The sequence below is a fragment of the Pteronotus mesoamericanus genome, unplaced genomic scaffold, assembly GCF_021234165.1.
Source record: "Pteronotus mesoamericanus isolate MK-2021 breed Mesoamerican mustached bat unplaced genomic scaffold, CSHL_Meso_final contig_52, whole genome shotgun sequence".
NCBI lineage: Eukaryota > Metazoa > Chordata > Mammalia > Chiroptera > Mormoopidae > Pteronotus > Pteronotus mesoamericanus.
The window spans coordinates 3934997-3959286 of NW_026555189.1; positions in this window are offsets into that span (position 1 = coordinate 3934997).

Consider the following 24290-nt stretch of genomic DNA (forward strand, 5'->3'; position numbering starts at 1 on the left):
GGGGAGCTGTGGTGGGGTATAGAGTCATCACCCCGGTAGGCACCTGAAATATACCTGCACTGCAGCATTCACTACCACTTTTATGTAGCACGTTTTGAATCAGCTTTATAAAAGCCATATCATCTGCCACATTTAATTAAAATTGTTGGCCTGAATTTTAAATATGTTGTAGCTTTGTTGGCATTTAAATTATTAATATGTTTTATCATAGCATAGGAGCAATAAGCGTTAGGAAATTAAACAGAATTTTATGTGCTAAATATTGAAATAACATTATACTTAAAAAAGGGTCAGGTTTTTTTCCTGTACTTTAAATAGATTCTGTGCATAACTAAGTTGGAGAAATATTCTAATAGTATATGTAAAATTCTACAGAGTAAAAAGCCCAAAGAAGGTGCACAGAAATGCCATTTCCTTTGAAGGGGTGTGTGATGGGGGTATAGCTTTGGCATGATGGAGGATATAAAGAATACTAGAATAATAAATAATCATAAGTATATTTGTTCATCATTTTCTTTGTGTGTCCACGAACATGCTAAAGATGTTGCATATATTATTTCTCTAAATATTCATAAGTGTTTGAAAACACTGGATGTTATCCACTATCATGTACCTCCTTGCCTTCAAGGATTTTGTGATCTACTCAGGAAATGATTTATGCATATAAATAATTTGTACCAGGTTATGAGTGTCAGAGGCTAAAAGAAAGGTGTGTGTGAACTTCAAGGAAGGAAGAGTCTGTCAAGGTGGGTTGTCTACAAGGTTTCATGAAGTCAAGGTAGAACTGGATAGTCAGCATCGGTGCAATGTTTTATCTGCTCCCCCACATTCACTGTTCTCCTTCTGCCCCCTGCTCTGGACCCCTTTATAGATGACAGCTACGGTTTCTCCTATGATCTTGCTTCCGTTTGGGTTCTGCCAAATGGTACCACTTTGTTCCATAGAATCTTGGGGAGAAATCTTTCTACCTCTCAAAGTTCTATCTTTCTGGAAAACTATCTTTCTGGTCAGAGCATCAGTGAGACTGGATCTTCAGGATGCAGGGTCCTGTAGTGGTACTTGACAGAGCAGTTTTACAAGAATTTTCATGGGTATCTCCTCTAATATGTTTAGTGTCTGTGTTGTGTATCATACATATTTAAATTATTAATATGTTTTATCATAGCATAGGAGCAATAAGCGTTAGGAAATTAAACAGAATTTTATGTGCTAAATTTTATGTAGCTATCAGTGTCCACTTGGAAATACAGCTTGCATCTCTTGGGTGTGTAACAGGGTGCATAAGCTAGCCACCCAACAAGAACAGAAAATATCAAGGTGAAATCATTCAGAGGAGAAGTCAAGCCAAGATCTTGATAAAGACATGAGCTGATTATAGGAAAGTAGGAAGGGGGGGGTCTTGCTCTTTATTCAGCGGTCACCCACTTCTTGGTGAGTTGGCTGCTCCCTCTTTAGGACCAAAGCCTTTTCCAGGCAGCCCTCTCCATACAGCTGCCTTCTCTGTGTCTTGCATTGCTTCTTCCCTTTGACCCTTCAAGCTCAGGAGTAATGCATATTCTCAACCCCCATCCCTACCACCATTGCTAGCCCTGGGGACCTGTGCTTTCCCTCATAGATTTCCTAAAACCTGTCCTCACCTCTGTGAAAGTCACTTTATTAAACTCTCCCATTACCCAGTTTGAGTATGCACCTGCTTCTCTCTAACCTCTGACTGAGACAGGGAAGGGTGGGGTGATGATATCAGTATAAAGGACTTCATGATGGGTGTGAGGGCTCTGGACAGGTAAAAGGTGTACACTAAGGTGATGAGGACAGTGAACACTGAATAAAATCAATAATTTGCATTTGCAAACCTGCTTATGCCTGATCAGAAATTAGGATCTTTGGCTCTAAAATTCCTAATCCTGAATATACCATTGCATCATTTTTCCCATTTTCTGTGGGAGCAAACAGAGCCTCTGCTTAAGTCTAAGACAGGTTACCTATTAAGTGACAAGGTCAGAGTTCAACCCAGGTCCTATCCAACATTATCTCTCTATGCTCATTCAAATGTCTGTCAATCTCTCAGTGAGAAAAAACTGTCTATTGGGAAGAGATACTGGGCTCAAGTGCCCAATTCTCTCAGGGGGCCACTCAAAGGGAACAAAAGATCCTATGCTCGCCTATCCTTAGACCCCAGGGTCCTCCCCTCATCTCACCTCTCAGAGGAAGGGCCATTGAGGCATCCCTTTGTAGAATGGGCTTTCTTGAGCTCTTTCCTACTCTAGAGAGCATTCCACCATGTCAGCTGGAACGCGCTCTCCACATGCAGCCAGAGTGGGACTTCAGAGCTCTCTGGGCTCCTCCAAGTTACCAGCTGTCCATCTTGCACCTGGCTGGTTTGCATGCCTCTGGACCCTGAATTCCTGCCAGCTGCTGCATCTGGGCTGGGGTCTACCTGCCCCTCAGAGAGCTGAAGCCTGCAGAATGAGTGTGCATTAATGTGATTTCTTTGTGGTTAAGATTCTGAAAAGGCCTACTGTGGCTATCAGAGAAAATCAGGGCATTGGACATGCAGGCCCAGCAAGGAATGTACTGCTAAACCTGGACATGTGACAATATTTAAGCGAAGGGAAGATCTTTTGATATCAATTTATTGTATTTTTAAATGTTTTCTTTACATGTTCATTATTTAATTTTTGCAAAAGATGGAAGATATTAGTGGAGGGGGTAAAAGCACTTATGGTCCTTCAGTTAGAAATGACTATTCTTGAGTAAAAAAAACACATGTTTTTTAATTACAAAGTGTGTATCTTGTGTACCCAAAGTGGGGTTTATGAAACATAGCTCTGAAATCACCTGGAACTAATTAGAAATGCAGAATCTAGGCCTCACCCCAGATTTACCAAATCAGAATCTGCATTTTAACAAGATGTCCAGGTGATTGAGGGCATATGGATTATAAAGTTGCACAGGACTCAGTGGCCGGAATGTACAATGCATCATGTCATTAAACCCTTTGTAGTTCAAAATCATGCTCTGTGTAGATTTTTATGAATATGTATTCCAATGCAGGGAAATATGCTGTAAGAAATATTTTTGCATCCACTTTTTGAGCAAATAGTAATGACAATTATCATTATTACTATCATTTACTAAGCACTAATTATTATGCCAGGCCACATGTCGAATATTTCTAAGAATTATCTCACCTCATTCTTTCCATGAACTACAAAAGAGAGGCTACTCTCTTCTTAAAAGTGAGGTTACTGAGCATTTTTAAAATAAAGTATTTCAAATAATGATGATGTTTCTGACTGATGATCATAAGGATAGCACTTATTGGGCACTTTATCCTGGAGACTCTATTAACTGGTTTACATTCATTTTTTAAAATTTAAACCTCGAACAACCCTCAGAGATGAGTATTATTAGTAATCTTCTTAAAAACTCAAGCAAACAGGGCTCCGAAGTTACATAGCAAGTCCGAGGTCATATATCAAGACCATACCAGAATCCAAATCTGGACGCAGGTCTGTCAGATGTCCCTGCTCATCCTCTCAACATCAGGCATGAGCAGTGATGTGCTGACCTGCTTCTAGTTCTTCAGCATATCCTTGGGGACTCACCCCCACCCCTTCCACTGCAGGCTCTTAGCAGGCCATTCTTCCCCCATAGCCTTTGTGTGTGAATAGAGAGGGGAATCATAGTACTGCCTGCTCGGCAGGGATGGAGTTAGAGTAACAGAGGGATATTTTTTTCCTAATCACAGCTGTACACAACAGGGCTGCAGGCATCAGGGTCCTCAGACATTCAGGCTCTGGCTGTGTGGCAAACATCCCAGGGCTTTGCAGGGAACAATGGGCACTGAACTGCAGGTGACCCGACCTGCTAATTGCTGCCTGATTACCAGCTAATCAGTGCCTTGTTTGGGACACTGAATCCCAAATCCCTTTGGACTGGCCTGGGCCCTAGGAGGCAGTCACCTGGTTAATGTGCCAGGGGCGAGGCAGGGGGTCATGTGTTCAGTGCACAGTGGCCAAAGGCCTCTTTTGGGAAAATTGTCACGGGGTCTCTCTCCCCGGCTGGTCCTGTACCACTGCAGCTCTTGTCAACAGCATCAAAATGAATAGAGGCAGGGAGTTAAAGGCCAATCTATGGAGAAAAAGCTAATCAACCCTTCCAGGCACAGAGAAAATAAAAGACTCTTTTTCTCAGAAGCGCTCCAGAGGAGGTCTCAGAAATGGTCCAGAGGAGGACATATTAACAGCCACCTCTCACGGCATCATGGCTGTCACCACCGTCACAGCCACGACCATCACTAACCCTATACCCACCACCCTACCCTCTGCTGCTGCCACCACCCGTTTTCACATCACCACTGAACGAGATCACCTCCATCTCCATCATCAGTACTACCATCACTCCAGCCGCCACCACCGTCACCTCTATCGCCACCAACAGGATCACCACCCCCATTGCCACCAAGGTCACCGCCACCTTCATCATCGGGACCACCATCACCATTACCACTACTGCCATCACCACCATAACTACCACCAGGGTCACCACCATAATTGTCACTATGGTTATAGCCAATGCAAACACTACCATCATCACTACAACTACCATCACTACCATTGTCACCAGTATCCCAACCTCACCTACAGTCCCACCACCATTCACATCATCACACCCCTACCACCACCGTCACTTTTGCCACCTCCGTCACCACCACCCTCATCACCAATCATCCCCACCACCAAAAATGTGCTACTGCCACCAGAACACAACCGCCATAGCTTTTATTGCTACCGCTGCTGCCATATCCTCAGAAGGCAATTTTGAGTAGTGTTTTAAAAACACTGGTTTGATATTCGGATAAATGTAGGATCTACTCCATGAAGTACTAGACATTGGAGTTTGGACAGTTAACTTTGAACCTCAGTGTCCCCAAATGGAAAATTGAGATAGTATTAAAATTGACTCATAGGATTGTGACTCATGCAGGCCATTTATCACAATGCTTGGCACATAATAAGCACTCAACAAAAACTCACTGTCACTATTATAACTTCTGCCCCAGCTTCATTTCAATACACAGCCCCTTCTCTTGCATCATTGCTTGACAATGGACGGGTCCTCTGGACCCTTCACTATGATAGCGTGTTAGGGTTAGCATAGATAGCATTATGATAGCCTCCAGGCTGCCTGTCATCCCTTAGAAGCATGTGTCTGGTCATGGCTTCATGGGTTGAAGAAAGTTTCAATTTAGAATCAGCTGTCAGGGGTTGAATCGACATCTACTTTTTAAAAGTCATGTGACCTTCAGAACTTCTCTACCCTCCCGGAGACCCCTTTCTTTTTCTGAAAAATGAAGAATGATCATATTTTCCTAATCAGGATTGTGAGAGAATTACGTGAGATATAAGGAAAAGTTCTAGAAGATCAAGAGGGACATAGTAAGCATTCAAAACAGAGAGTAGTTTGCCCACTATTTTAGCTCTGGAAAAATAATCATCAGAAAGTGGAAAACATATGTCTTGCTCTAGAAACCCTCTTAATGGGGGGATAAAACCATGTCTTTCTCTCTCTCTTCCAGATGAGGAAGAGCTCTACACTCTGACCAGTTCTCAGCGTGTACTGCTAAGGTCTAATAAGAGGTTACCTTTGCCTGGTTGCTTCAGTTCTAGGAAGCTGTTCAATGTTTGGCTATCTTTCTCTAAACTCATTTAAAAACAGTTCATCAGGTTAGTTCAGTTGAATTATTGCTCCTTGGGAGTTTTCCAAACCCTGGATTTTCTTCAGAGAGAGCTGGATTCTGTTCCATTCTTGGAATTCAGCTCCTTGACCCTCTCTGTGACCCCCGATAACAAATACAGTGTAAATAACCTGCTGTCTCCTGCACTAAGAGAGGGCTCCTTGGCTCCCTGCTTGCAGAATGGAATCACTTCTCTTAGGCTTACCAGAGCAAGAACATTAGACAAGTTCATTCATTTCCCTTCTTCACTTCTATGGCTGTCAATCACTAATATTTTTAGTAGTGTACATTGATAGAATAGATATGCCCAAAATATGTTTGCATGGTAAAGGAAGACGGAGTGAAATCTCATTCCATCCCATCAAAATTGGTTCCTGTGTAGTCTATATGAAATGTACTCCTACCCCGTGAGGCATACCACGGGAAAAAACCCTCAGCAGAATTTCTACCCATGACCATGACAGGCTGCATGTGGAAGGTCAAGAGAGGCTGTGATGAATTACGAATTCACATAAACAAATAGCTAAGAATTAACTTTAGCAAGCCCAGCACCTGGCTGTGGCCACACTGGAGCCTTTCCACTAACATCAGGACAGGTAGACTGCCCGTAATGTTGTGCTTCCTATGCAGGGTTTTTCTCCTTGTGGGCACCCCAGTTCAGCTTCCAAATGAGAAAGAAAAGACATAGGAAAGAAAATTAGTTGGCAAACAGTCCCTAAATTCCAATTTGAATAGTTTCAGATCCTACTTCCTCCCCTACAATTCTGAATTTTTTATCAGGATGTACTGAGCCTCCTGATTTCCCACATACCTGCTGATAGAACCAAATACCTTCTTTAGACTACACATCATATTGTTTTATTACCATTTGATCCTCCCAATAATCCCGACTGGCTATGTCCTTATTTCTCACCCAGAGCTTCATTTTTAAGAACTTCATACATTACTAATTGGTAATTCCATCTAATCCTAACTGCTACATGCATAGTATTCCGTAATGGGCCCCACAACATTTTACTTCCCCATTTCCTCAGCTATGGACCCCCAGTTGCCATCTTGGTCCAACAACCATGAATCTTAACTTTGTGACATCCTCTTATAATCTCTTTCTCGTGGACCCAAGTGAGGATTCTTTGGGATATCCCAGAAGTGAAACGTGCTTCTAATGTAGATAGATACTCAGTTTTATGAGATTATTCTTTAGGATGCTTTCATTAATCTATACTCCCACAAGCAGTACATGGGAAATCATGTGTTCCCACATCTCAGGCAATACTTTGCATTGCCCAGTTTTATTATTGCCCATCTGATGAATAGAAAGCTATATCTCACAGAGTGAATTTGCATTTCCCTGATGACTAATGAGTTTAAACACCTCTTCATATTGTGTTAGCCATAGGGATTCCTACCTCTGTGAGTAGTCTGTCATAGCCTTTGCCTCCATTACTGTTGGATTTTATGATCCTTTTCCCGTTAACTTACAAGTGTCCCTCACAGATCTTAAATTGATTCTAAGTCAGCTTTGAACATTGAAAATATGTGTTCTAATTTGTTATTTTTTAACTTCATCTTTGCTATCCTTAATTAAAAAGAACCCCTCAATTTTAGAATAATCAAAACCATCAATTTTTCCCCTTTAGGGTTTGTGAGTTTAGGTCTTGATTAAAAAGTTTGTTCCACCTCCAAGTCATAAAAATATTCCTCTAAATTTCCTTCTGTTAACCTTATAATTTTGCCTCTCATTTAACCTCTTATTCATCTGGAGTCCACCTTTGTGTAATATAGGAATATAGATTTTATTGTTCTCCATATGGTGAGTTTCTCAATACCATCCACTAAATAATCTAAGCATTCCCCATGATGGATAAGCTGTGTTAATCATATTTCAAGTCCTCATTTATAAATAGGCCTGTTCTGTTCCTTGTTCTCTGTTCTTGAGCCAGTACCATACTGATTTTATTATTATGGTTGGGTAGGATGTCAATATTTTGTAGGGTCAACCCCTCCCCCATACTACTCTTTTTCATGGTTGACCTAGCTCTCTGGGGAACTTCACTCTTCTGTATTCATTTGAGCATAATATTTCTGTGTTTCACAACAATAAATTTACGAGAAATAAATAAATGCAGCTGGCGTTTTGATTGCGATTACGTTGGATTCGCTTTTCATTCTTTAAACAAAGCAGGACATGTACGTGTCTCAGGTACAGAGCATGCGTATTCAAGAGAAGCACTCGCATTGCCCCTCTGAGTCAAGATGAAGATGCTGCTCAAGTGGAGGACAGTGGCTCTCTCTTGACCTCCATGCCCCGGGGAGCCCAAGGTGGCGGTCAGTTTGGTTTGGGCAGTGCTGTTAATGCCTGATCCTTTCTTGAGTAATGACTCTGCTCAGGAAACCATGCCTCAAGGCTCAGATTTCCCTCATTTAAGCTTGTGGCTTCTTGGCCTGGAGCCTGTTCCCTTCCCAAAATGTTTGTTAGTGTAGTGGCTTTTTATGGCACTTTATGGAAAAATTAAAGAGGCGGGGGGAGACAACTGTATTTCTGCAAACCAGCCTGTCTTTAACCTTCTCTTACTGGAACTTGAATCCTCTGCATACCTTGTTAGCAGAAAATTTCGAATGTATTTTTTCCATCCAAGCTCTCAATTGGAATGCTCTTTACCTCTTAACTCGGGCCAGGACAAATGTGGCCCAGGCCCTGAAAAACAGCCTATGCTTCAGGAGAGTTGTACAGCAGCCTGTGCACATCGTTAACAACTACAGTTATCTTTGTGGGCTTCAGGAGAGGACTGGCCTGCTGAGAGTCAGAGGGCGGAGGCTGCTCTGCCGTTGCAAAGTTGGCCCTGGAGGCAATGGTGGTGGGCTCACTCCTTGGGCCCCTGAGCCCCCTGTCCAGCTTTCAAGTCACACCTGGAAAGCTTTTGGGTTAGACCCCTCCAAGAGGAGGCAGGGGAAAAGGGAGCCGGTGGGCATATGATACAACCTGTGTCTGAGAAAGGGTGGGGAGTTGGAGACGCTGGCCGGAGCACTAACAGAGGAAGGGGGACCGAAACCAGGTCTTCCAGAAATGTCATGTTTTTCTTAGAACTAGGGCCTATATTACACACAAATTTGAGATTATCTCAGACAATTATCTAAAATTAAGTGTGGTTTTCAAATGAAAAACATTTAGGGGAGGATCAGATAAGAAGGGGGCCTATTTATAATCCTTGCCACAAGGGAAGAGAGGAGAGTAAAAACAAGAATGAGAGGGGGAGAGAGAGAGAGAGAACACTGCACAAAAAATCACACCAAATGTATTTCAGGCACCATAAGCCATAATGTCAACTTTCTTGCCCTGCCCCTCATTAATAACAGAAGGGAGAACTTTCATCCTGCTTGTCTGTTCACCCATGTTTTCTTCAAGAAAATTCTGTTCCAAGGAGGAATGCTGGCTTTCCAGTTCATTCTAGCTACAGACAGAACGGGGGGACTATAGTTCAGAGCCATGGGGTTTAGCATAGGTCAAAATGTTTGTTCATAGAGTTTGAAATATTAGCCAGTGACTTCTGGCTCAGTGGTTATGTTCAGGCTGGAACTACTTGGAACAGTTCATAGGGTGAGAAATAAGAATAGGGCAGAATCCAACTGAAGATACCATTGGAAGTCTGTGTGGTCATACAGATGCACAAAGGAAGCACTCGAGTGCCTCTCAGCCTCTGTGCTCTGCACTTGAACGAGAGCAACTCAGTAAGGAAGATACTGCTATAATTCCCGTTTTACAGAAAGTAAATTAAGGCTCAAAGAATTTACTTGGTTGGAAAGAAAATGGGCCTGAATTTGAGGGGGATCTGAATTCACAATTCACACTTTTAACGGCCAGGCCAGATGACCTCTATGTAACCGTTTTCATCCCTATTCCACGTGGCCTGACTCCACTCCACACACACTGCATATGGATAGCTCTTCCAAGGGGAGGGAGAGGGATCTGGGGATGGGTGTGTTGAGAGGAGGGATGTATTTGAAGGGGAAACTTTTTGAGGAGATCACTAACAATAGTTCAAATAAAAACTGTCGTAAGTTGAATATCCTCTGTGTGACAGGCCCTGGTGTATATTTTTGCCTGTAACTGCCCTAGCTGCCATGCATACAAGGCCATTTAAAAACTTTTACTTTTCAATGATAGTTTACATTCAATATTATATTCATTTCAGGTGTGCAGCATAGTGGCTAGACATTTATCTAACTTACAAAGCAATCCCCCCAAGAGTCTAGTATCTACCTCACACCATACATAGTTATTACAGTATAACTATTATTATTATCTTCCCCGCCCAAAGGCATGCTTATTGACTTCAGAGGGAGGGGAAAGGAGGGAGAAAGAGAGGGAGAGCAACATCACTGTCAGAAAGAAACATCAATCAGTTGCCACCCTGTATGCTCCCCCTGACCAAGGACTTCTTATAAGCACCCCAGTTGGGGCACTTTATGAACCCCACAACCTAGGCATGTTCTCTGACAGGAACTTGCAACCTAGGCATGTGCTCATGACCTTTCAGTTTACAGGATGACACTCCAACCAAGTGAGTCACACCGGCAACGGCCGTTACCACCATATCATTGACTATATTCCCTATGCTGTACATTACATCCCTGTGCCTATTTTGTGAAGGTCAATTTACACTTTTTAATCCCTTCATTTTCCCCCAAGCCCCACAAATCCCCTCTTCCCTGTGTTCATTGCAGTATTATTTACAATAGCCAAGATACAAAAGCAACCTGCGTGCGTCGACAGACGAGTGGATGAAGATGTAATACATGTATACAGTGGCATATTACTCAGCCATAAAAAAAAGAAAGAAAACTTACTATGCAAGGCCAATTTTACAGATGGAAAATTGAAACTCAAAAGGAGCAAGCTTCACACTATCCAGAAGCTGAGTGGGATTTGAACTGTCAAAGTCCTAGGACCATTGGCTCTCCATGACGCCACAATACCTCCTCAGCACTGAGGCGTGTCGAGTTTCCGAGACCCAGGGGCTTCAGGCTATGTCTCCCCTGTTTTTGCCACCCCCTCCTCCCTCTTACCCCCAGCCCCCAAGACACAAGATGGCAAAGGACAAATGTCCCCAAACACCAAAACAGCCCTGTGGGAAATATTTAACCCACAGACTTCTTCTAGACTTTCTGGCCCCACCTTTGTTCCTGGCCAGAGAGAAATGGCATGAGACGAAGGACAGTTTTTATAACCTCTTTCAGTTCTAAACCATGTTTCCTGTGCACTTAGCAGGGCTTAATGGAAACCAAACATTCTCTTAGGCACCTATATTCTTAACACCCTCAGTCAAGTGCCCACGTGGTTAAGAGAACTGAACCAACAAAAACATTTTTTAAAAATATCAGAACACAACATGGAAGTGACCATTGCAAATTCAAAGAGGCAGGCATACTTCTTAAAGGTTGAAAAGAGGTGAGTCTTTCACAGGATTCTAGCTCAAGGCCACATTTGCAAAAGTGTAATCATTCCCCTAGCAAGGTTTTGTTTATTCGGTCATTAAAAAAAATGTAAAACAACTTTTACTTTCGGCTTTCTGAATAAGAACTGTTTTTCCAGCTGTGTAGTCTGAGGAGGATACAAGAGGTCTGTTTCCACCCCCCACCCCCAGAATGGGAGCAAAGTTTCTTACACAATTTTGTGAGGGCTAAACTGCACACAGAGCAGTTTATTTATACTGTTTTATCACACACCTGTTTGGATATGGGCTGTTTTCTGGTATTTAAACAAACCACTTCTTGCCAATTGCTTTATCTGCAGCGTCTCATGCTTTTGCTGCAAATGTTTCTTATTAACTCAGAAAAAAACACCAATTGCCCCATGAACATTATTAGTGAGGACTAAAATAACCTAATTGTTATTTACTTCTAACATGTTATCATTGAAGAACTGTAGCCCAGGAATCCGTTTAAAATATGGTAAAGGCCATTTCACTGTCCTTAAGGGGAGGAAAAAAAAGAAAACAAGCTATTGGATGAAATCCTTTAATAAAAACATTTTTAAGCCACCTGCTTATTTTGAGCAAGTATGTTAGGGAGAAAGGATAACATTGCCATTTTAGATTGTAGCAGGCTATGTTACCACTATGGAAGCTTGGGGGTGTATAAATGGCAGTCTTAGAATTTGGGTAAAAGATGTAATTTTACTTATAAGACCTTCTCTAAATCATTTAAACTCTCTCAGTAAAATGTGGGTGATAATAGCTAACCAGCGGTGAGACATTTTAATTTAACATAGTTATTGAATAGCTATTATGGACTAAGTCTTGTGCTAGGTCCCAAGGGGCAGAGGTTAATGTGACAAAGTCTGCATTTCCAGGCATCCACAGTTCATAGCTCAGCACACAGTGGGTCTCTATATGATGTTAAGGGAATTTGCATATATATGTGTAGATTCATCAATAGCTAAATATAAGCCAAACCTAAATCTGTAGAACTGAGAACTGAGTGTTTATATGACAGGGTTAATTTTATCTTGCCATTTAAAAACAGGTTGTAATACTAGCTTCCCAAACTGTATTAGTTATCTATCACCGAGTAACAAATTGCTCCCAAAATCTAGTGCTTTGAAAAATAGGCATCGACCATCTCTCAGTTTCTGTGGGTTAGGGATACAACTGTGCCTTTGCCTTAAGGTCTCTCACTCATAAGGCTACAATCAACGCATTGCCCAGGGCTGCCATTTCATCTGAAGATTCAAATAAGGGAAGATATATCAAGTTCAATCACATGGTGATTGGCACTACTGAGTTCTTTGCTGTCTGTTGTACTGAGGGCCCTGGTGCTTTACTGGCTGTTGGCTGGGGGGATCGGAGGGGGCCTCAAATTCTTGATGTGTGGGCCTCTCCATAGGGCAGTACATGAAGTGACAGCTGATTTCTCTGAGAGTGAGTCAGAGGAAAGAGAGAGTACTTCGACTTGATAGGCTCAAAATAAACCATTAAAGGGATTTGAGTGAAGGCATGATATTATCATATTTTCATTCCACTGTTATTGTAAACCCAAAGACAAAAATAGTTGAAGAACATACAGGTTCTGGCTGCCTGCCCAGCTGGGGAGCATTAACAGAACTCCTAGACATTTGAGTTCAACCCAGTAGAGTCTGGGTTCAAGTCCTCAGAACCAGACAGGTAACATCAATAATAGCACTCTCTGGTTTAAGCAATATATTAAAAATACTCCGATGACCAAAATTGACTTCTTGGGATGGGGTTCCTAAAAATTGTAGATCGAAGGCATTAAGGAGGAAATGGAACTGGCTATAAAGATGACCTGATTCTTGCTACATGCTGCTTAAATATCCAAGCCCACACTTGCCCTAATCAAATCCAAATATTTTCTTTCACATCCAAACAAATACATTCTCAGAGGACAGGATAAGAGAAAATACACTTCAGAGTGAGAAGTACCTACTCAAATAACTCAACTCACTTAATTATTTGAACCTTGATTTCTTCATGTGTATTATTGGAATAAGATCAATATCTACCTCACAACATTGTAATGAGAAGATGGTTATATGCTGCAATATGTGAACTCCTTAGCACAGAGTCCACCACAAATATTGCTCAAAAATTAGTAGTTTAAATATATATATTAAACTACTAATATATATACATTATATCCCTCTAATATATATATCCCTCTATTGGTTAGCTATAGTTACATAATAAACAAACACAAAAAATCTGTTTTTTATTTTATTTTTTTAATTTATAAATCATGTTTATTCTATTACAGTTTTCTCAATTTTTCCGCCTTTACCCCCCTCCACCCATCCCACCTCTTACTCCCCTCTCCCACTGTCAATTCCCACTCTGCTGTCCATGTCCATGGGTCATTCATACATGTTCTTTGTCCAGTCCCTTCCCTTCTTTCCACCATTGTCCTCTTTCCCCATCCCCTCTGGTCACTTTCAGTCTGCTCCATGTTTCTATGCCTGTAGTTTTTTTTGTTCGTTAGTTTCTTTTGTTGAATAGAGTCCACTTACAGGTAAGGTCATATCGTATTTGCCTTTCATCAACTGGCTTATTTCACTTAGCTTAATATTCTCCAGGTCCATCCATGTTGTCACAAAAGGTAGGAGTTCCATCTCTCTCTCTCTCTCTCACTTTCTTTCTTTCTTTAATGCAGGTTGATTTTATTTATATTTTTAAATGTCAACGTTAATTATAAAATATTAAAAAACTTAAAACCATTATAAAGTCTCAGCAATTAAAACAACATGACACCAGCACAGAAATAATCAAGTAGATCAATGAAATATAATGAGCATTCTAGAGACAAACGTATATATCTAACAGTGTAATATATGATTAAGTTGATATTTCAAATCAATGGGTAAAATAAGGCTTATTCAACAAATAAGGTGCATGGACCACTATTACCTGAAATAAAACAAATATAGAGCCTTATTTCACACATTATACAAAAAATATTCAGGTGAGTTAAAAATCAATATGTTGAATCTAAAGTTTTAGGAGAAAATACAAATATTTTTCTTACCCTGAAGTAAAATATTCAAACCCAGAAGCTATAAAGTAAAATGTTGACAATATGACTATATTAAACATTTAAGACTGTACAGTAATATACGTATAAAAAAGTTAAAGGACAAGTAATAGAATAGGAAAGTATTTGCAACACTTGGTTAATGGTTTGTTTTGTTTAGTTTTTTTAGGGAAAAAAATCTACAAACATATAATCAAAAAATGGATAAAGAATACCAAAAAGTTATTTGAAGCTTTTTAAAAATAATAGAAATAGGCAAGAAATATACAAAAACAGGTTTAGTTTCAATAAATAATAAAGGAACAATTAAAATAACACATCATTGTCACAATCAGATTAATATGTGTTAAATAACATTGATAATATCAAGTATTGGCAACTGTGAAAGGACCTAGGTATTCATAGACTCTTTTTCTTCATCCTAAAGCAGTCCCTTTAGCATATTTTGCAGTGCTGGTTTGGTGGAGGTGTATTCTTTTAGCCGTCTTTTGTCTGGGAAACTCCTTATTTTGTCTTCCATTTTAATTGAGAGCCTTGCTGGGTAGAGCAGTCTTGGTTGTTAGGCCTTTGCTTTTCATGACTTGGAATATTTCCTGCCATTCCCTTCTGGCTTGTAGTGTTTCAGTTTCAGTTTACCCTGCTCTTCTCAGGGGGAGCCAACTGGCCATTTCAATATCCTTCTGGTGTTGCTACCCGTGGGTGCCACGCCCATCTTCTTGAGTCTACCGCACTCCTTACCAGTTAGATTGTGCTGAAGTTGATTCTTCTGTCTCCGAGGTTACAAGGCTCCTCTCTCACTATTGTTCAGTTGTTTGTTCCAGGTGATTTCTCCACAATTTAGTTGTAATTCCAGTTTGGTCCTGGGAGGAGGTCAGTGTGACTTCCACTCACTCCTCCGCCATCTTGATTCTATTTTTATTATACAAAAGTAACATTTGTTTGGCTCCCAGGAAATGTGGGTTGACTAGAACAGGCTGATCCAGGCTGATCCCGGCTGGGTATGGAGAGGGCTCTGCTGATCTTGACTGGGCTCACCCACATAGCTGATGATCAGCTGCAGTGTCAGCTGCATTGTGCTCTATGTGTCTCTCATTCTCCTTCTGGGATCAACAGGCTAGTCTGGTCATGGTCTTGTCGTGGCAATGGCAGAAGCACAAAAGAGCAAAAATAAACACACAAGACATCTTAAATACTGGGCTTGAAGTTGGTGCACTGTCATTCTATTGGCCAAAGGAAGGCACAGGGCACAGATTCTTTATTTGAAAAATGTTGATATATTTTACTTATTTATATAATGAATATTTTTAATGGGACAGATTTTGCTTGTGATTCATGTCTTTGTTCCTCTATGAGACAGTTTCTAGCACAGTGTCTAGTATATAGTAGATACTCCATAAAGGTTTGATTTAATATAGAGATTACATTATAGACAAGCTCATTAGAGGGACATTTCAATCAAACAAGTATCTATTGAGGGACTGTAGTTACAAGCACATTTGTAGGTCATAGAGAGTCACTGGAAGACAAGGTAAACCTTGATCTGATCTTACACAGCTGGTAGATTGGCAGGCTAATAGATCAGTCAGCATTTGCCAGGCTATGCTGTAGGAATAACAACCGCCAAGTCTCAATGGTTTAAAATAATAAAGGTTTATTTATCCCTTCATATTGTGTGTCATCTATGGGTTGGGTAGGTTTTATTTCATCACCTTTATCTATGTTTATTCTCCAATTTTAGATCCACATTGAAAGAGCAGACCCCATCTAGGATGTGCTTGTTTGTTATAGAGGAAAAGAATACAGTAGGTAAATTACACAACAGTTCTTTTTAAAGCTCTCCTGGGATATGACATATATCACTTCCCCTCATGTCCTTTGGCCAAAGCAAGTGACATGGCCAGGCTTGACATAAGCGGGGTAAGGAAATGTAGTCCTCCCCACAGGAAGGAACTGCAGGTCATGTGATAATAGGCAAAGATATATGATCCCTTTACAGGGAGGGAAACAAACAATTGGGAACAACAGTAAAATTAAAATTCTTTCAGATGGCACTTGCACTACAAAAGAGAAATATACAGTGCTATGCAAATGGCATCAGCTGAAAATATGCAGTCCTGCCCACAAAGTACCCAAAATCAAGTTATTTGGGCAGATACAGCATCACCATTAGATGGGCAGCTAGAGAGAGGTGCCAGAGAAATGTACAAAAATGTGAATATCCTGGGAGTTCAAAGACTTGCTGGGCTCTATGAACCAGGAAAGCAGAGGGGATGGAACTTCAGCTTAACTTGGAGGATAAGTAAGGATTATAAGAATAAAGAGAAAGATGGTGGCATTCTTGGTATGAAAGATGCATAAACAAAGATAGGGATTAGGGAAGACAGGAGATCTGTGGGGCAAAAGAAGTAATTTATGAATTGGGAGATAAAATATGAGTAAGAAAGTCATCGACAGGATTAGACCCCAAATTCCAGTCTAAATTTAGGGATTCAAATCTGTGGATGACAGTCAACAAAGAGAGGAAAATTACAAAGAGAAAGCAGTGTGCTCGAGGACCTTGTTTCTCAAAGTGACATCCATGCAGCAGAGCCTCAGCATCACCTGGGAAGATATCAGACTGCAGAATCTCAGGCCATCCTCCAGCACTACAGACCTGAAAACTCCTTTTCACAGGATTTCCAGGTAATTCTGACACATGCTGTAGTTTGAGAAACAGTGCACTAGCAAATACTTTAAATGAATTAAAACAAGGCAAGATTGCAGACAGAGTGGCCAATGAAGAGTCTTCTGCAGATTCGTAGCATGAACCTCTAAGTTTCTTGTTGGTGATGACCAGAGACGTGGAAAGATACAAATGCTGTTGCTGAAGAATCAAGTTGGCACAATGCCTGCATGGATGGAGTAGGTAATTCAAAGACAACCCAGAAACTGGGTGACTGAACTGAGAATGCCAGTGTCATAATGAAAACAGGAAAGCCAGGGTATGAGGCAGCTGGCAGGAGAAGGGTGAAGAAAAGATGTTTTAGACATACTGAGTTTGAATTTCCAGACTAACCATCGAAATCTCAAATGATGTCATGGAAAAATGTCTGGTGCAAAAATAGTGCCAACGTCACGGGGGTGGGGGGGATGGTTAGTGATGGTGTATAATTGTTATACCATGTGTCCTCCATGAGGGAAAGAGCATTACTTGGTTCTCACACCATATTCAATGCCTACCCCTGTATCTGGCCTAGAGTTGGTGCTCAGAAAATACTTGCCAAATAAGCAGCTGGGAGAGATTTGTATTTTGGTGCCCACTGAAGATCTTAGGAGAGGTCAGTTAACCAGGATGGAAAGCATAGAACAGCACTGCTGTAGTGTGGATCACCTGCACGCAGGTCCCCTCAGGAGTTTATTAGACACGCTGTCCCCTGGACCCTCCACAAGCCCTATAATCCCCACTCTCCCAGTGTGGACCATAAAAATCTGAACATTTGCCAAGCTGTCTAAGAGATTCTAACCATCAAAATCTCAAATGATGTCATGGACAAGTGTCTGATGCAAAAATAGTGTCAACATCATGGGGGTTGGGGGGGCAGGGCCATGTTTGAGGACCACAATTCTAAAATTCTAAAAACATAGAAATAAAAGAAAAAGAGGACTCAGGATTGAAATCTGGACAACGGCCACCATCAGGAGACAAGGTGTGGTGCAACTGAGAAAATGAAATGGAAACAAAAGTGGGTGAAATTCCCATAATCCATCAGAAGTCTCTCAGCATCCAAGTATCTCAACTTTTCTATAAGAAATTCATAGTTTTGCTCTTTTTACTTCTTGGAGGTAACAATAAATTTGCTACCAGGTAGGAAAAGCCCTATTTCATTTTCTTTCAAGCCCAAAATGAAATCTGCCCTTATGAAATTTGTCTGACAAGCATTGACTAAGATCCTAGTATGGACAAAGACTTACATGGAGACCAAGGGATATAGTGATCAGGAAAATACACTCCTTGCCCTTGAAGCACTCATTGCCTCATGCGACCAAGTCACAACAACAGCAACAGAAGTCTACATGCTGTTAAGTGGTCCAAAGATGGTTTGTGCAAAAGTTGCCAGGGCATCAAGGAGTAAGTGGAATAAGACCCCTCAGGGATGCAGGGTAGGCTAATTGGAGGCGGTGGCACATGAGAAAAAAGCAGGAATCTGCCAAATGGATAAGGTAGACACAAGACATTCCAGCAGAAGCAAGGGTATGGGAAAAAGAACCGAGACCCCTGTGTACCTCAGGGCACATGAACAAGGACAGGCATATGAGACTGGAGAAGAGGTCCCAGCTCTGTAGGTAAAGCCCAGTTGACCCTGCCTGTCCTATCAAGATACATCAGGGTGGCACAAGGGCGGGGCCAGGAGGAGGGCTGCCCCTCCCTTACGTGTTGCCAGGGCCTCCAGCCCAGTGGTGTGGAGGGCAGCGCCTGGAGAGAGGGAGTGAGCAGAGCAAGTCCTGGCACCTCCGCCCTGTGACTCACGCTTGGCCCTTGGAGCCCCAGCCTGTGCCGAGAAACCTGGAGCTGCTATGGGAAGAGGCTGGGAAACAAGGCTTTGGCCAGGGCTCCCTCCCCTCTCCCTTCTCTACACAGAGGCTGGGACAGGCAGCAGGCGAGCCCTGCTGGGGCCCTCAGATGCCATCAGATAGAGGAAAAAGTAAAGAAGCATGCCAATTGAGGCTCACTGAGGACAGAGGGAGGTTAACTGCTGCAAGATGGGGAAACTGAGTCCTGGTGAAAACAGGACTTGCTGAACCTACACAGTGAGATGAAAGCAGAACATGCAGTCAGACTCAGATCTCCCAACATGTAGCTTGGTCTTTCACGAAGTTTCCTTCTATCACATGAGAATAAAAGAGACCAACTCACTCAAGAATTCAGGCTTCAAGTGCTTTGGTTTGCTGAGTGGTCCAGCCCAGAGATCAGCAACTATAGCTTACAGGCCAAGTCCAGCCATGGGCATTTCTTTATTTTCCCCCTTATTTTGTTATTTTATTTTATTTTATTTTATTCTTATTTTCCCTCACCTGAGGACATTTTTTCATTGATTTTAGAGAGAGAGGAAAGGAGAGAGAAAAACATTCATGTGAGAATGTTTTTCAATCAGTTAGTTGCCTCCCATATGCACCCAGACCAGGGATCAAATCTGCAACCTAGGTACATGCCCTGACCAAGAACTGAACCTGCAACCTTTCAGTTACAGAGTGATGCTCCAACCAACTGAGCCACGCTGGCTAGGGAACTTTTTTAAAAAATTGATTTGACAGATGGTGGGAGTGCTGGGAGAGAAACATCAATTTGTTGTTCCACTTATTTATGCATTCATTGGTTGATTGTTGTATGTGTCCTGATTGAGGATCAAACCTACAACCTTGGCATATTGAGACAATGCTCTAACCAACTGGGCTACCCAGCCAGAGCCAGTCATGGCCATTTCTTGTTTATGGCTGCTTTCAGTTTGCAGTGCTCATTGGAATCACTGCAACAGAAACTTTATGGCTGTAAAGTCTAGAATGTTTACTATCTGGCCCTTTAGAGAAAAAAAAAATCTGTTGACTCCTGGTCTAGCCTAATCATGCTCCAATTTCAGCATGAAATTTCTAGGGAACTGATATAAAATAATCAGGCCTTTTAGGGTGGGGCCCAGGAATCTAAAGGTTAGTAAGAATCCCAGGGGTTCTGATGCATGTGGCCCAAACCACAGTTTGGGGGACTTTGGTCTTTTCAGCTCAGGGAAGGTAGGGCTGACTCCACAGGCTGCAGCAGCCAGGAACTGGGCCTATAGGCTTCTTTGCAGAAGTACAGTTCCTGGCGCAGAGTCCCAGAGCTCTGCCAGCAATCACAGAGCAAGGCCCACAAGGCCTCTTCAGGGTTTCTCCCCAGCATATTGAAGGGATGGCACAGTGGCCAAAGAGGCAATGGCCATCTCTTATTAGCTGTGTGGCTAATAGGTCAGGGGATGTAAAAATTAGTGGAGCCATGTCCCTTCTGGGCCTCAACATTCTCCTCTGTCAAATGAGGCGCTCAGTCTTCATGTGTGCACAGATGCTTGGCTCTGCTCTGTGGTGGCTGATCTAACGTAACAATTGTATTAATACACTGTCACCAATATGCCTGAAACCCTCACGATGTTGGCAGAACACCACAAATGCAGCAAAGTGACTTTACATCAGCTCTCTAACTATTAACCTCAATAGCCAACAAAGTTCATGAAAAGGCACTAAAGTAATGTTATGTAGGAAAACCTAGACATTCTTCTTCACCAGCAAACATTTATGAACATTATTAGCCATTGTATGGTCATTGTTTTCACTGGGCACCTATTATGTTCCAGTATGTCTGCCAGGCCCTGAGAACACAAAGAATCATACAGGCCCTACTACAGAGGAGTTTGCACAACACATGGGCCATGATTCTTTGACATTTAGAGTATCCACTGCTGACATTTGGTTCCGTGTTTATAGGAAAACAGAGGAATATGTTTTGTGTTAAGTCAAAACACATGAGCATACTTCAATATTATTTGTATTAGGTAAAAAAGTCAAATATCCAGCAACAGAGGGCTGGTGTTTAAATAAATAAATGGCTTTCAAACAAGAGAACAATATGCAACCATCAAAAATTACATCTATAGCAGGGTTTGTCAACAACGATGCTTTTTTGGCATTGGGAATTAGGTACTTGCTTGTTGTGGGGAAGTGCCCCATGCATTGTAAGGTGTTTAGAAGCAATCCCCCCTCTAACCAAGGCAACTAAAATGTCTTTACACATTTTCAAGTGTCCCCTGGGGGACAAAACTGCCCCCTCCCCACAATGAGAGGTATTGGCCCCACAGTATATTTTCTATAACCTTAGAAACTACATAAGCTATAATAGGCAAGAAGACCAGGAAAGTCAAAATTAGACAGAGAGCATGATTTTATCTATATGAAACAATCATAGAAAGAGAAAGAAAAGAGGGGGAAAAAAGCAAGAGGGAAGGATGGGAGGAAAAGAAGAAAATAAAAAAGAGAAAAAGAATAGCCCAAAAGTTTAAAATTCATTGCTTCTATGTGGTGAGATTATAATCATTTAGATTTTGCTATAATGTTCTGCATTTCCCACAATGACTGCACATTACTTCAATAATCATAGAACAAATATAGGGAAAACGGCAAATACCAAGAAAATGCACAAGAATAGACATTATCTTGGATTTATTTAGGTGGCTATATTGGACACGGCACATTTTCTTAGACTTCTGATTTCTGAAAACTGCTCTTCTTTCAGATTCATCTTGGGCAGGTAGACGTGGGCCACGTTTCGGAGCTGCTGAGTCTGTGGCCGCATGGCAGGATGTCATAGCAGCTCAGCACAGAGGGGATTTTCCCCAGTCCTCAGCAATCCATTGGTTCAAACTGAGTCATGGTAATATTGATACAAATTTATGCTGACTCACCCCTATTGGTTTATCTTACAGGCCCTTGGATCTTTCTAGAATCTGCCCCAATCATTTCTGAGAGGCTTCAGGACATGCTGTGTGGGATCTTAAAACTACTCCCTTGGCCATCTATGCGACCATTTGTTGATATCACTGTCCAAGCTGCCACTGGAAGGTGGCAGTTGGCTCACAACAGTGCTGCCTCCATTCACCAGGCTGTCTGTGCTGACACTGGCTTCTCCAGGTGTTTCCCAGGCAGGTGGGTCCAGAAATGCCAAACTGCTCTATGCCCTGAAGATCCCAGGCTTGACCGCCTAGGCAGGCGGGTGAACAGAGCTCTCCGCTTCTGATCCTACCATCCACAGTTCTTGAGCTCTAGATCAGAGGTTGACAAAATTTTACTCTAGAGAGCCAGAGAGTAAATAATTTAGTCTCTGGTCCATACCGTCACTGTCACAGCTTCTCACCTCTACCATTGTGACAAGAAACTAGCATAGGCATTATGTAAACATGGGCATGTCTGTGAGTCAATAAAATTTTATTTGTAGACTCTGAACTTGCAACTTTATGGAATCTTTAACTGCCATACAATATTTTTCTAAAAAAAGATTAATCATTTAAAAATGTGAAGAAAACAATTCACATCTTGGCCTCACAAAGATTTTTGGGTGTCAGCAATCATTCTGGATTTGATCTGTGGGCCATAGTTTGTTAACACCTGCACTAGTACTAGGGGAAATTCCAGAAGAAACACCAGGAGAAGAATGCGGACGGAGCTCAGTGGAAGAACTGGAGTGGGAACACAGCAGGATTCACTTGGTTGGTTCATTGATTCATTCATGCAATGGCATTTTTCACTTTCTGGCCATGCGTCAAGCACTGTGTTAGGCATCATTGTGTATAGTATTATATTTAACAAACACAACAGCACAAAAGCACAAAGAAGATACCGTCATTCCTATAACATGGATGAAGAAAGGAAGGCTCAAAAATTGACTTATACCAGGCAAGGTAGAAGATGGGAGGGTGCAAAAGCTTTGGAAATGGACAAAGTTGGCTTTATTTCAAACCTTGCCCTTTTTCTCATGACCTTTGTGAACTGGGGGAAATTACTTGGTCCCTTTAAATCAAAAATCTTCATTAGTTAAATATACAATACTGCTCCCTACTTCCCAGGGTATCTGGGAGGACAAGAGAGCTTTGCACAGTCCTGGGAAGCACAGGTGAGTTCTCTCCTGTCACTGTTCTCCTGACCTCCAACAAGCTGTGATGAACAGATGCAAGACTTGAACTCTGACATCCCAACTTCAAGTTCAGTGGACTTTGCATTGAGTTAAAGGAGACATATACTTTTAGCTGTTCACTAGAAGATTCTTGCCTAGAAAAACAGGATGACTACTCAAGTTCCCTCAGGAAGTGGATGTATGTTTAATTTTTCCATCCATAAATATTCCATTTAGAAATCAGGCAACCCCACAGATTGAAGATTAAGAAAGACCAGAGCTCGCTCTCTCTCTCTCTCTCTCCCATTCCTCTTCTCTGATACTCAGTCTCTTCACAGTGAACTGAAAACAATGCTATCTCCTTCCGACTGTTCTTGCCAGGTGTCTACAGCACAATGTTCGCATAGCCCTCTGACTTAGCACAATGGCTGGCTCTTAATAGTCACTCACTAAACAGTCTAGCATTACAAGGACCAAAGGAGGAAGGATGGATCAAGAAAACTGGTGCTGATTTTACCCAAATTATTCACTGAGCAGTCCTATCCAATAGCCTTGAAATCACTATAGGTCTACTTCAAAGATATTTTGGATTTGGTTCCAGGCTACTGCAATAAAGTGAGTATTGCAATAAAGTGAGTCATAATCTGTTTGCTGGTGGAGGGTCTTGAGTATAATTTTTTTTTTAAACAACATCTGTGGAACACAGTAAAGCAAAGCGCAATAAAACGAACTATGTTTGTGTTCAGATTTTCCTTACCTAGCACCCCCTTCATGACTTGATACTTAGGGACGCTTTGAATTATTTAAATAACAAAAGCTCTGACATCTCTGTCCACACTTCACTTCCAGCTTCTGTTCTTCAGGTACCTGTGTCTAGTGTCAGGTGTACCCTACACCTGCTCCATCAGCAGTTCCCTGTGAGGAGCTCGTTGTCCCTTCCTCACAAGGCTGAAAGGAGATGCCCTATGGAAGGCCTTTTGCACATTCAATATTAAACTGTCCATTCACTCAAGCGTGGAGCACATTCTGAGGTTATCGATCACCAGCCCATGGGCAAGAACAGCCAAGCTTGACCCTCCTCAGCCCCGCTGCCAGCCCCACAGTTTCACAGTCCTGCAAGTCAGAAGACTGTCACATGGTCACATGGGCTGAGGATGGGACAGTGAATTTCTCCTTTTGACTCCAGGGCTATATTGGGAAAGTTACGTTTTAGAAAAGCAAATAATAAGAGGGCCCCTTGACTCCTAAAGACCCTCTCTGAAGGCATGGAGGTTGCTTCAGCAGCAACGGGAAACGGCTGGGGCACTCTGGCTGCGGCTCCCAGAGGGAGGAGAGAGC